This window comes from Lepidothrix coronata, unplaced genomic scaffold (assembly GCF_001604755.1).
Source record: "Lepidothrix coronata isolate B3197 unplaced genomic scaffold, Lepidothrix_coronata-1.0 Scaffold209, whole genome shotgun sequence".
NCBI lineage: Eukaryota > Metazoa > Chordata > Aves > Passeriformes > Pipridae > Lepidothrix > Lepidothrix coronata.
This window is the reverse complement of record NW_016690389.1, coordinates 556,479-568,554: the sequence shown is the minus strand read 5'-3', so window position 1 is coordinate 568,554 and position 12,076 is coordinate 556,479.

Below are 12,076 nucleotides of genomic sequence, written 5' to 3'. Positions count from 1 at the left end.
CACATTTCTTAAATACTCCAGCTCCTATTAACTTAGACAGTTTTAACTTTTTGATATTTATATATATGAGCACAAATATGTCCCACATGTATCCTCTGTATTAAAGAAGTTAAAGTAATTTTCATTATTCAGTCAGTTTCTGGTTTTGACTATAATTATTTACCTTCCCTGGAAAAATAAACAAAAACTACTTTCCTACTTGTTCGTGTCAAATTCAAGCCTGAATGGTTCATCACTTTCCACTTAATCACTGCTAAAACCAGCCAAAATTCACCATAAAGGATTTTAGACCTGACCTAGGAGAATGCTCTCCAAAGCAATTACAAGTTTCCTGGAAATATTCCTTCCAAACTTCTGGTTATGTAGAACTGTTGTGAGAATAACACCTAAGACTTGATTGACAGCCACTGGAAATCACTGTAAGTCAGATGACACCAATGCAGTAGCAATCAACTCAGTTTTGTGAAAATCTCTGAACTCTGCATCTACCTCTGGCATTTACTGTGCTGTGCTCTTCCACAATGTCCCAGCATGCCTGCTGCTCTGCTGATGCTATTGCTTCTATCTGAAACCAGACTCGGCAAAAAAAACTCCTTGTGATGGGGGGAGTTCCTGGACTAACAAGGCACAAGAATAAAATTATGTGCATGGTCAGAGTTTGTGCTAGGTCTGTATGCAGTCACTTTGCCACCCAAAATAGCCCACTGCCAATGACATAGGCCGCAGGACACACCAGAGAACTAAACAGAATTTCAAAGTGCGAGTGTTTCAGGAAAATTGGTACATTCTGAGAGAATTTTCCGTGAAAAGTTTTTCCATTGGCTCAAGCTTTAAATTGTGATGCTTTCTTATTTTCAATGAGACTAACTTTAATAAAGAGAACTCATTCTGAAGCACACTGCAATACCCTCTGGACTACAGTCTGCTTGAACAGAACAGCCACGTTCAGTGAAACATGAAGATTTGTTGCAGCTTTGATCTGTATGGAAATTCAGTAATTCCACAGTATAGCATGGTGTTTTAAAATGATTCACTTGTTTAAGATGTGACTCGTTCAAGCACTAAGACCAATATTTATACTCTTTGGTGGTTAAGAAAGATGCCATAATCAGAAGAAAATATGTTCTACACAGAAGCATGTGGACTTGTCAGCAAACACTGAATGCAGTCATATATACTAATATGTTATTAATTGCTTTGTGGATGGTAAAATAAAGTCCCTGATGTGCTTCAGAGTGAAAATATCTTTCCTCTCCTTGAAATGGTGAGCAAGTTTCTATCCTACATACAAACATGGATGCCAGCGTTCCTCAAAATCTTGCACAGCTTTTAAATTCAACTTCAGATTCATTTTCTAATACCAGCTGGAAAAAGGTAAGATTAGATGTGTACTAGTTAAGGCAGCATGCAATTAAAATTCAAAGCATTAACAAAAATGGCACTATGCAGTTTACAGTTGAGTTGCAGACATAAAGTTTAATGAGCCTCTTTGTTTTCTCACCCCCCTGTGACTGGTTCCAACTCTTTTAACTGTTCTTTTGCCTTGTAAACTTCAGGTCCATGAGAGGTGAAGATCCGTTTGAAGGGGCATGTAACCTAACAAGCACTTCTGAGTTTGCATGTCAGTGCCTTGCTTCCACTCAGCTGCTCTTGTGAGACTGGAGCCTTGCAGAGTACTAACAGCACAGAGTACAGAAGTCAGCCCATAAACTGGCACTGAAGTACTTACAAATGTTTGTGTAGATAAAACATTAGTAGTACATGCACAAGCATTTGCTGACCTTATAGGCCACTACTTGAGCTCAGACTTCAGCACGTCTGTGAAAGAGCTGGGAATTGACAGAGCAACCTGACCAGAGACCTGTGAATGAGAGGAAGCACGCTCCAACAACATGGGTTTGTCAGAGGTCCAGTTCTTGACTTTAAGCCTCAGGTTGATGCCCTAAGAAAATTGCTAAAAGTGCAAGATGCTGCTCCTCTGCACTGAAGTGGCTTTCACCAATCACTGGGGTGCCCTATGTTTTTTGTGCCCTTGTTCTAATACAAATGAGGCAGAGAAGGCCTATTTCCAAAGATCACACTGCTGATGTGACTGAAAGAGTTCTCTCTCCATAATTCTAGATACTGAATTCACCTCCCTTCCACAGGATTCTTGCTCAAATTAAACATATTTACCAAGGGAGACCAAATGTAGCAATTGGTTTGTTGGTTAGTCTTTTTCTCATAGCCATAACTTTCATTATGAAAAATAAAAAAAAAAAAACAAAAACATAAGACCTCCCCAAATTTTCCTGGCTTTTTACTTTCATCAGACCAATGTTTTCTTTCTCATGAAATGTAACCTGCTTTTCTTTACTTCTAATGTGTATCCTAATTTATTCCCACCAGAACCTCCTTAATTTCTGCTTACCTTATGCATCCAGCTTCCATTATCCTCTAATTACATTTTCAAATCAGTATCTTCATGCTTTCTCCTTCTCTAGCAGGAATTCATCATAGACACACATCACATTGCTTTATTTTCCTCCTCCACACTTCTAATAATTCTACCAAAAGAGCAGGACAACCATAAAACAAATTGTGTTAAGAGGCTACTGACTATCATATTACTCAACAGCATCTCAATAATTTCTTTGTTTTCTAATAGCCCTATTCTTCTGCTGCCATGTTGTGCTACAAACTCCTGGAGAGAGAAACCATCCTCCCCTCCAACCTCAGCTCCAAGTCCCACCCTCGCTGTAGTCCTGGTCTGTGACTGTGGTACCTGGGAGTACCAAGCACAAATTATTATTATTAAACAACAAGAGTTTATATAGGGTTTAATACAACAGAATAACTGAGGAGAGTGATCCCTGCCTTGAGCTGGTCTGCAACTCTGCTGCACGTGTGGGCATTGATGAACTCACGCAGAGCATCACTCCCTGTGGCACATGTGAACCTGACTTTCCTGAAGTGTCATGCAACAATTCTTTTACAGCCTGCTTACATTGACATATCTGTACCAAAATTCCTACAACTCAAAAAAAATATTTGCTAAAATCAGCTTAGACTGCAAAGTGGGACAGGCATTGGCCTTTTTTAAATTGAGAAGCAGTAGGTAGTTCTAGTCCATCCCTCTTACACTTGGTGGAAAGCACAAATATTCTGTGTGTTTATCCCTAAGGTGGAATCAAAAAAGCAAATTATTAAAAAAAAAAATCCCATTTGCATTGCTTTACTGAAATACTTTAATTTAACAGGTCTGACCTGGATTAAAAATGATGAACTTTCAAACTTTCTTTCTGTAAATACTGGCTATCCATTTATAGCATAATTGGAGCCAGTTCTTAACTTGTAGCTGGCTCCCCACCACCCGCCATTAACAGCTTGTGCAAAGCTGAATCTAATTGTACAAGGAGAGGAGGAAACCATCAAAGTTATTTCTTTACCAATCTATCATCTTTCATGCCCATCTCTAAGCACGCCACTGCACTGCTGGTAGGCAGCCTAATCTGTCAGATATATAAAGAAGGGAAGGGTCTACCATTTTGCCATTACTGCTGGCTAATCTTATTAAAATAACAATATCTGTACAATAATTAGATGTCAGAAATAATGGGTACTGCTCTAGTTCTGCCCTCTTCTTTCTTTATCTGACTCCATATTTCAAGAGAAAGTGATACGGTGGCCTCTAGTTCTGACCTTTATCAAGTATTCCTGAGATCTGCAGCTCAGCTTTTCTAATCTTACTTTGACTCCCCTCCAGTGACCCCCCGTTCCCCATTACAGACTTCCCCAATTACCTCAATATTCACAGTATTCCCTAAAGCACCGCTACATGGAACACTATTATCTCTTATCTATTTTATCTATTAACCTTAGGAACACCAGCAAGCTATTATGGGCAATCACTGTGCTTACAGAACAAGGACAGAAAAGGGGCTGTGCTTTAAAAGTGTACATGGAAAATGTTTGCCATTTTGGATACATTTTGTGTTTTCTTCTAAAGGAAAAAGAACTAGATATTTTAGAAGCAAAGGCAATGTATCTCAATTAAGCCTCTTGGCTCTTTTGCATTCAGTGAAGTGTTCATATATTTTTTAAAGATGTTTCTACTTGCTTCCCACACATTTTCTATTGCTCACTCTTCAGAAAAAGCCCATCAAAAGGCAAGAGCCACCTGGGAATGGAGGTGCCCTGGATCTCTAAATCTTGCCCCGTACCCTGTTTTCCAGGTTGACTGCCAGGCTATTAGGTTGATGACACCGTGCATCTGCCTGGGGATGGGAAACAAGCTCCTGAAGAGCAGACTGCCTCAGGAGAAATAGGCAGTTCAGGAGAGAAGGAGCAGTCAACAGAGGAGAGACAATAATAGCATGAGACAGCTAGAGGAGAGATCTGCAGGAGCAAAGCTCATCCCTGTTCACATACCATCAGCAGAACCAGCAAATTATTTACCTGTTTTCCAGTCAAAAGGTTTGGAACTTTTGGAAATCTGAAATTTAGAAATATCATCCATAAAGACAGCTGAAATCAACTTTTTCCCACTCCCTGGTGGTCTGTTTGGTTTTTCTTTAAGTTGCGGATTTGGCCATATGATCATATTGTGTATATATTCCTGATTATGAATAAAAGGGGGAAAAAATTGTCTGCTTCACAAACTCAAAACATAACATTTTGATTTGGTTTTGGCTACTGCTATTTTTTTTTAAGAAAAGGAAAACCCTCCATAATCTTCCTGTTTTCCAAAAAGCTCAGAATGTTTTTGAAAGCTATTTCTCAATCTGAGGGGAAGAGTAGGGGTAGAGGTGTTCAAATGCTCTGAGCACAGGGGCAAGGAGAAAACCTTCAGACTCCACTGTACTTTTGGGATGATATTTTGGAGGTACAGATCTATATCTATACAGTCAAGGTGATTTAGAGGTACTGAGCTTTTCTGGTGGGGAAAAAAGTCCAAGTATTTGGTGCTTTCTGTGTAAAGATGTTGTTTAATCACCACATAATTAAATTTTATTTTGAAATAGATAGTGCAGAATGCTATTCTCGACTAGGACTCAGTGATAATTCCATCTCTAATCAGCAGATGGCACCATGAATTCGTCAAACAGGATGCAGACCAGAAAGAAGTATAAATTTATATCCAAAAAAAGGAGGGGCAAAAAGAAAAGGAAAAAAGCATACACCCAACTTGACACACATAAATCAGGAATTAAATTCAGAGGGTGTAACTTTCCCCTCATGCCACCCTTCCAAAAATAAAACTGGCTGTGTGACACCCTTATACACAAAGAGCAGCTACACCTAAAATGCCCTCAGCCTTGCCCTGTCACTGACCTACATTGTCTCATGGCCTCCTGTGAGACTGAAAAAAAAAAAAAAAAAAAACAAAACCCAACCAAAACTGAAATGATTTTAAAAAAGAAAAAATAATAAAAAAACCCCAACTTTCCTTCTGTCCTCCCCTTGCTCTGAACAATGGCACCTCTGGAGGAGAAGGCCTCCCCCTGGGAGCAATCCCCCAGGAAACTCCAAGGAGAAGCTGCAGGCAGAGTTGCAGATGCAGCTCGAGCTGGCATTTGGAAAGCCTCACCTGTGTCTTCTGTTCTACTGCAGCACGAAGAAGGGGTGTGGAGTCCACCCAGCTAACCACAGGCTGAGTGCAGACAAGTGGAGAGGAGTTTACTTTTTTCCTACACCCAAACAGCAGAATTTCCACTTGGAATTCAAAGGCTGGTAGATGCAGCCTCACTCTCCCTCACCAGTGCCCTCTGTCCCTGTTGGAGCACCGCGTGAGCCCGCAGCTCCACAGCAGAGCCAGGAACTGCTGTCCAAAGGAGCAGTTTGGTGTGTTTGGGTTTCTGCTCTTCCCTTGGTCCAGCCGCGCTCATCCCAACCCACGCTGGTACAATAACTATCTTGACAGGCATGGAGCTGGCACCCATCTGGCACCTCTTCTCACCCACCGGGCTCCCACAGGGCTTCACTGGTGGGCTCCAAGTGCCATGAGAAGGTGTGTTCCTGTGCACACGCCAAGTGATGCGCAAGATGTGCTCACCCTCGGCAAGAATCTGCTGCCTTAAATATGGGCTCTCCATGCTCTTACATATGAACAGTGAGTGTGAAAATCCTGCCTGTCTATCTGCTCCTTAGAGGTTTCTTTCTTTTGCTGCATGTTAGAATTTCTCCCAAAATCTTCTTCAGTGGCACAAATCACATCAGTGACATTTATAGGTTAAGCAAAGAGTATGTTGCTGACATCATCTAAGCACAGTAACAGGCACAGTTAGGTTGTCTGTGGTTAGCTTTAATGCTATGGACTTCAAGCTCCATTTATCTTGTTCTCTAAGAGTGGTAATTAAAATCTGAAGTAACAGAAGTATTGCTCTGAGAAGCAATAGCTCTACCATGTGAAGCGCAGAAATTTTGCCAATAGAAGAGAGCATTCAATCAACAGTTTCAACCATGGCACAGAAGTGAAAACTCTGACGTTTAAGATTTAGAGAGGAAAGCAGCACAACAGTAAAAAGATGAGCTTACCTTGCATTGCATGGAGTCATCTTGTCTCAGGCCCAAGGAGGAGATGCTGTAAATTTTTGCCACCTCAGACTCTGCACGTCTGGTTGTTGCAAAGTGATTTTTCTTCCTGGCCATTTCTTACTATTTTCCCAGCCTGCCTAGCAGACACAACTCAGGAATTACCAATACCTCAGCGGTGACACAATTGATTAAGCATGAGCAATACCAGCTTGGGTTTTGCATTCAGTCAGAGCTCTGTAATGGCAGCACAAGGGGCCTCGCTTGTTGAGCAAGAAGGGCTTTATGTCACTCGTCCCTAGAGCAAGGCACAAGTGAGCCTGACGGAGAAGGCAGCAAACATACTGTCAGAAGCCATATTCGAAGGGAAAAGACAGAACAATGGAGATTAAATGACAGGACAGAATCAAGGAATTAAATCATCCCTGAGGCTCAGATATTCCAGGCTTCCCCACGACACCTGCTAGAGGCACAGGGGAAGACCTGGAGCAAATCCCTGCTGAGGTCTTGCCGTCTGTACCAACACCCTGATGGAAAACCTGCAAAATCGCTTGTGGCTCTTCTAAAAATCATGGGCCATACAACCTTGTGTTCAGCTGCACGCTCACTTTTCAGCTGGTTTCCAGTCTGAAAACTGGACTGGAAAACAACAGTAAGATTGCTTCAAATACAACTCTTTTTTTGCTCTTTCTCTCTGTTCAGAAGCGTAATTCCTGCCGAGCCTCCTGCTGTACTAGTGTAGTTCGCTTCCAAGTGGTTTTATAAGAAAGGAAAATAATTGTTTGCTATAAATCGAAGGAGGTTATGTAGGCCACTTATGCACTTCTGGCTTGGTACTAGCACCATTCTCCAGAGGGACAGGAGGGACCCTGAACCTACACCTGCCCTTTCAACAGCGTGACCAAACCACACTGGCAAGGTACTCTGCACCTGAGCATCTTTTTCTCTGGATGTTCTTCCAGCTTAAATGGACCAGTAAAAGATTTTTTGGCTGGGAAGACAGTAATGAGAGATTTAGGATTGTAATCTGAGAGACAGAACCTCAGCTCCAGCCCTAGTGCCAGGGAAGAGCTAAGTTTTCAACAGACAATGAAAAAGCTGTGGGGAAAAGGGAAAATGAAAGGGACCGGCTCTGTCTGTAGCAGTCTGATAGACACCCCATCCTCCCAAGCCAACATGAAAACACTTTTGCTTCATACATGAAGACAAACCCCTGGTCTGAGTCAGATGGAAAATTTAAACTTTGATATTGTCTTTCCCAGATTTGTGCTGGGAACAGTTTATATACCTGTGCAAGAGTGAACAGCAACATTTCAAAGTCCTGGTAAATAAGCTCAAGATCCAAGTACAGCAACTTACTCCTTCACTATATTGAATAAGAAACACTTACTTCTGGGGAGCAACGCTTCAGACTGGCTGCAGATTTGTGAAGTTCCTTGTTCCTTTTGATGCAGTAATACATGGGGATGATGGACACTGCTCACTTTATAGCTCTGTATGCCTCTTCCTGTTGGTGTGCAGCCACCACCACCCTGCCTTTGTGCATCATCCCTCAGGTTGGTACAAGATCAGAAATCCTGTATCTGCTCTCAGCTGTCAGAGACATTGCAATTTTAATCTTTAATTTTTACGTAGCTTTTCCATCTCTTGCCTGTAAAGTGGGAGTGACAATAGTAATTACTTAACACCAGAAAATTGACTATTCATAGGCAGATTCTCTGTGCCCTGTTTTCCAAAGAGCTTCAGATGCTAATCCATTCAGGCATGAACCCGTTCCCCTCTTTCTCCTTGCTATTTATTTAGATTCAAAACATCAGGGCAGGAAAGTCTGCAAACAATCAGCACAGTCCTGTTGCCAGTGTCCCATTGCCAAGCCTCTGAGCTTGCAAGGAAGTTCCTCTATACTGATGCTCTTGATGTTTACAGGGCTGTGCCCCTGTAGCAGCTTGGTTTTTGTGTGATATCAAGGACTGGGGGAATCTTAATTAAAACCTGGGGTCTCTAATCCCCACCAGTATGAGACATAATCCTCAACTGGTGCCGAAGTGTCTGTAGGCCATTCTCAATGTCTACATCCAACCAGCCTCTTCTGCCTGCTTTTAACAGTTACAAAACAGGAACCATCACCTGCTTGGTAGTCAGTCTGAAATACAGGAGCTGTGGCTGTTGCTCTGCTCTGCTCAAACAAAAGAAGGGACGTGATGTTACACAATTCAATAGCAAGGAGAAAGTGTGCAGCAGCACCATTAACAAATTTACACCATGCATTCACACTTCTTCTCAATATGGGACTGTTTCCCATTTACTTTTTCCTGACCAAACAGGTTTTCTATGCAATTTTCTCCCAGTTTCAAGTTGGATACAATCTTTGTAAAACTATCTGCTTAAAAGGAGAGAATCAACCTCTTGGCAAGGCTTTGGAAAATTACCATTGTTTGCATCACAGTGTATTAGTAGGATATCATGGGGGATTTTGTTTAGCCAGAAAGGCAATGTTTAGGCTAGTGACCAAAACACATCTTTGAGATACCCAGTGTGCACATACCTCTGCACGGTCTGCTGCTTCCCATGGGGGATCCTTGAGGCTGGCACACCCCTGCTGCCACCCCTGCACCTCAGCAGAAGGGGACGTACCTTTAGCACCAGCCTATGGTTTCCACAACCGCTGATATTTCCAGTTTTCCTGTAGCTGCAGCTGGTTGTTGTTTAGACAGCTTCTACAATATTAGAGAGTAGCAATGACTCATCTCAAGCCTGAAGCAGTATTTTCACTGCAAGCACTGTTGTTCAGCCCTTAGAAGCAGAGGTAAGTAATTCAGGGAGAATTTTATCTGACAAATGTAAGTACGGTATGTGTGAATTTTCATTAATATTTCACAGGAAGAAAACAAAGCCAAATTAATGAGATATGTATTGCAATTTAGACACTATCTCTGCTGATAAGCAACCTCACCAAACCCACAACTCTCTTCAGTTCACTCAGTTTAAAATTATCAAGGATATTTCTTTGTGAACAGCTTTTTGCTCACCAGACCTGTTCTCAAGAGCTTACTTACATATTTTGGTTTATAGCAAAAGTATCAAAAAGTTTTCTTTTAAGTTCTCTGTCTCACATTCCCTACTCTGAAACAGACAATCCCTCCAGGGCCCTTCTCAGACCATGCTCCCCTTCACTGCTGCAGCTGCCCTTGCTTTACTGGACCTCCCCTTGCAGAGCTGCACAAGGCATAGGAGAAAGGAAGTCAGCTGGCAGCAAATACAGTGATAACTGCAACCCACCAGCCACAGAAGGTGATGGAAACAAATCCCACCAGCCTCAACAGGCTTCTATCTGCTAGTAATAGAAAAACAATCATCAGAGGGTACCTGGCCTGTGGAGAAGCCAGAGGTCTGAAGTAAAATTGTAGGAGCTCTCCCACAGGTTAGTACCAACTTGAAAGGCCCAGACAGCTTCCAACTATGCAACCACTAAGCTGTGGACAATCTGCCTAAATTCTGTGTTTCATTGCAAAGAAGCACCTAACTCCTCAAATGTAATATTGAGCTAATGTAAACATTAATCTAGAAAACATATAGCTGTAAAACAGCAATTTGAACTCAGATTTCAGAAGCAAGTAGAAAGTATTATACTAACAAAGTGCACTTTATGACATAGTCCACACCTAGTTTTAGACACCTCAGAGACCCTTAATGGTTTGGGGCTTTTTTCTTAGTTGGGGGTTGTTTTCTGGGTTTGGTAATATTTCATTTACAGGAAGTTTGAATACTGTATGCCAATATATGCACTTGCACCATATTTCTTTAAATATGTACCAGGAAATGCCATACTCATGAACTGCTCTGTAATGTAATCCTTCAGACTGGAGCAATTCATAAGATCCCAAGAACAAAAAAAGCTTTTTCAGCAGGTATAGTAATCAGGAAGTGAGTACATGCCACATTAGAATCCCTGCAGGGTTTCTAGTTCTCAACCAGAGCATGGCCAGATTGTTGTTTTGCTGGGAAAGCTGTCACAGGACAGACATCCTCATCAGAGCTCCATTTCCACATTCTCTGGGGTTTGGAGCAGAAGCTTTGCCATCTCCGTTCTGAGACCTTCATTGGTTGTAAACCAGCATGGACTTGAAGGAAAATTCTCAGCCCTACAGTCCAAAAAGTTCACAGTGTAAGAAGCAATTCACACTAAGGATAAACTGTGAAATGCATTCTTAAAAGTGTTTTATTATCATTTTTTCTTCGAGTCTGGTGCTGGAGGTGGATATATTTCTTTGACACAAAGCCCTTTGTCCCACTATCAGTGTAAGAGCTCCAGGGACAAAACTGCAAATTGGTTTCCAAGTCTATTTTAGGAATGATTTAACAATCAGAAGCAGAAACGTGATATTCAAATCAAATGGCTAAATTTTTCAGTATTAAAGGTGCTGGGGTGAGCTCTGCTCTAATAGCACAGAATGAAGAACAAAATGCAAATATTCTAGCACAGAGCAGCTGTGCATGGGCCAGTACCCTCTGAAGTAATGCATTTCTACCTGCTGACTTTGGTAGGGGATAAGGCTGTAGGGGAGCCCCTGGGGGACAGAAAATCTGGGGGCTGGGGCTTGCATCCCTCTCCTGGCACAGCGTAGCAGTCGATGGTGAGGAGCTCTCTCACTGCAGCATGCAACCCACAGTACACCACAATAAAGCCCAACAGCCTCCAGCAAATCATCCACCAGGGAACACTTATACCCTCCCATGAACACCCCAAGAAGCAGTAGTTTGAGGGACACAACAGCTTCTCACTGCTGGAGCAGACCCAATTAGAACAGGATAATGAATTACATCAGGCTGGCACATAAGGCAATAACCCTCCCAGCACAGAGTTACATGCCTCTCTGGAGCCTGGCAGGTGTCAGCAGGATGTGGCCTGTACGGACATTCTCATTTCAAACTCTTTCCAAAAACTCCACTGAAAAGAGAATATAAATATACATGAAAGTAAACCTAGGTTTGTTTACAATTAGCAGAGAAAGGTTTCTTAGTGTTCATATTAAGCTTTTTTTTGATTGGTATGGTTACTTAGTGCTCACTTGCAAAAGCAGAAGGCTTTTATAGCATTTTGCCAGAGAAATAAAACAAATGTTATCAGCCGATAACAGCATAACTCAACTGCCCCAAAGAGAATGGAGCAACACTAATTTACATGAGCAAAGGACCCAGCCTCCAGCATCCTCTGTGTATTCATATTAAATGGACATACTGCAACCTTTTGTCTGGTATAAAAAGTTCTGAAAAAATCGCTGCAGGTTCAAAACCAGCTGTGCCTTTGTACTGGCTTTTCCTGTAGAGCACATTGTACGCATTTTCGTGGCCTGATTCACAAAACAAGGCACCCAACCATACACTGCACAGCAGGTATGAAATCCAGCTACTATGCTGCTTTAAGTTTATCTGCATATACCATTGCTCAAAAATTTAATTCTTGGTATTATTGGCGCTGGGGTCAAGTTGGTGCTCTGAAACATGTCCACTTATGGGAAATGGATACTACTCATCTAAGGGTTTGTCAACATAGGGGAGATTT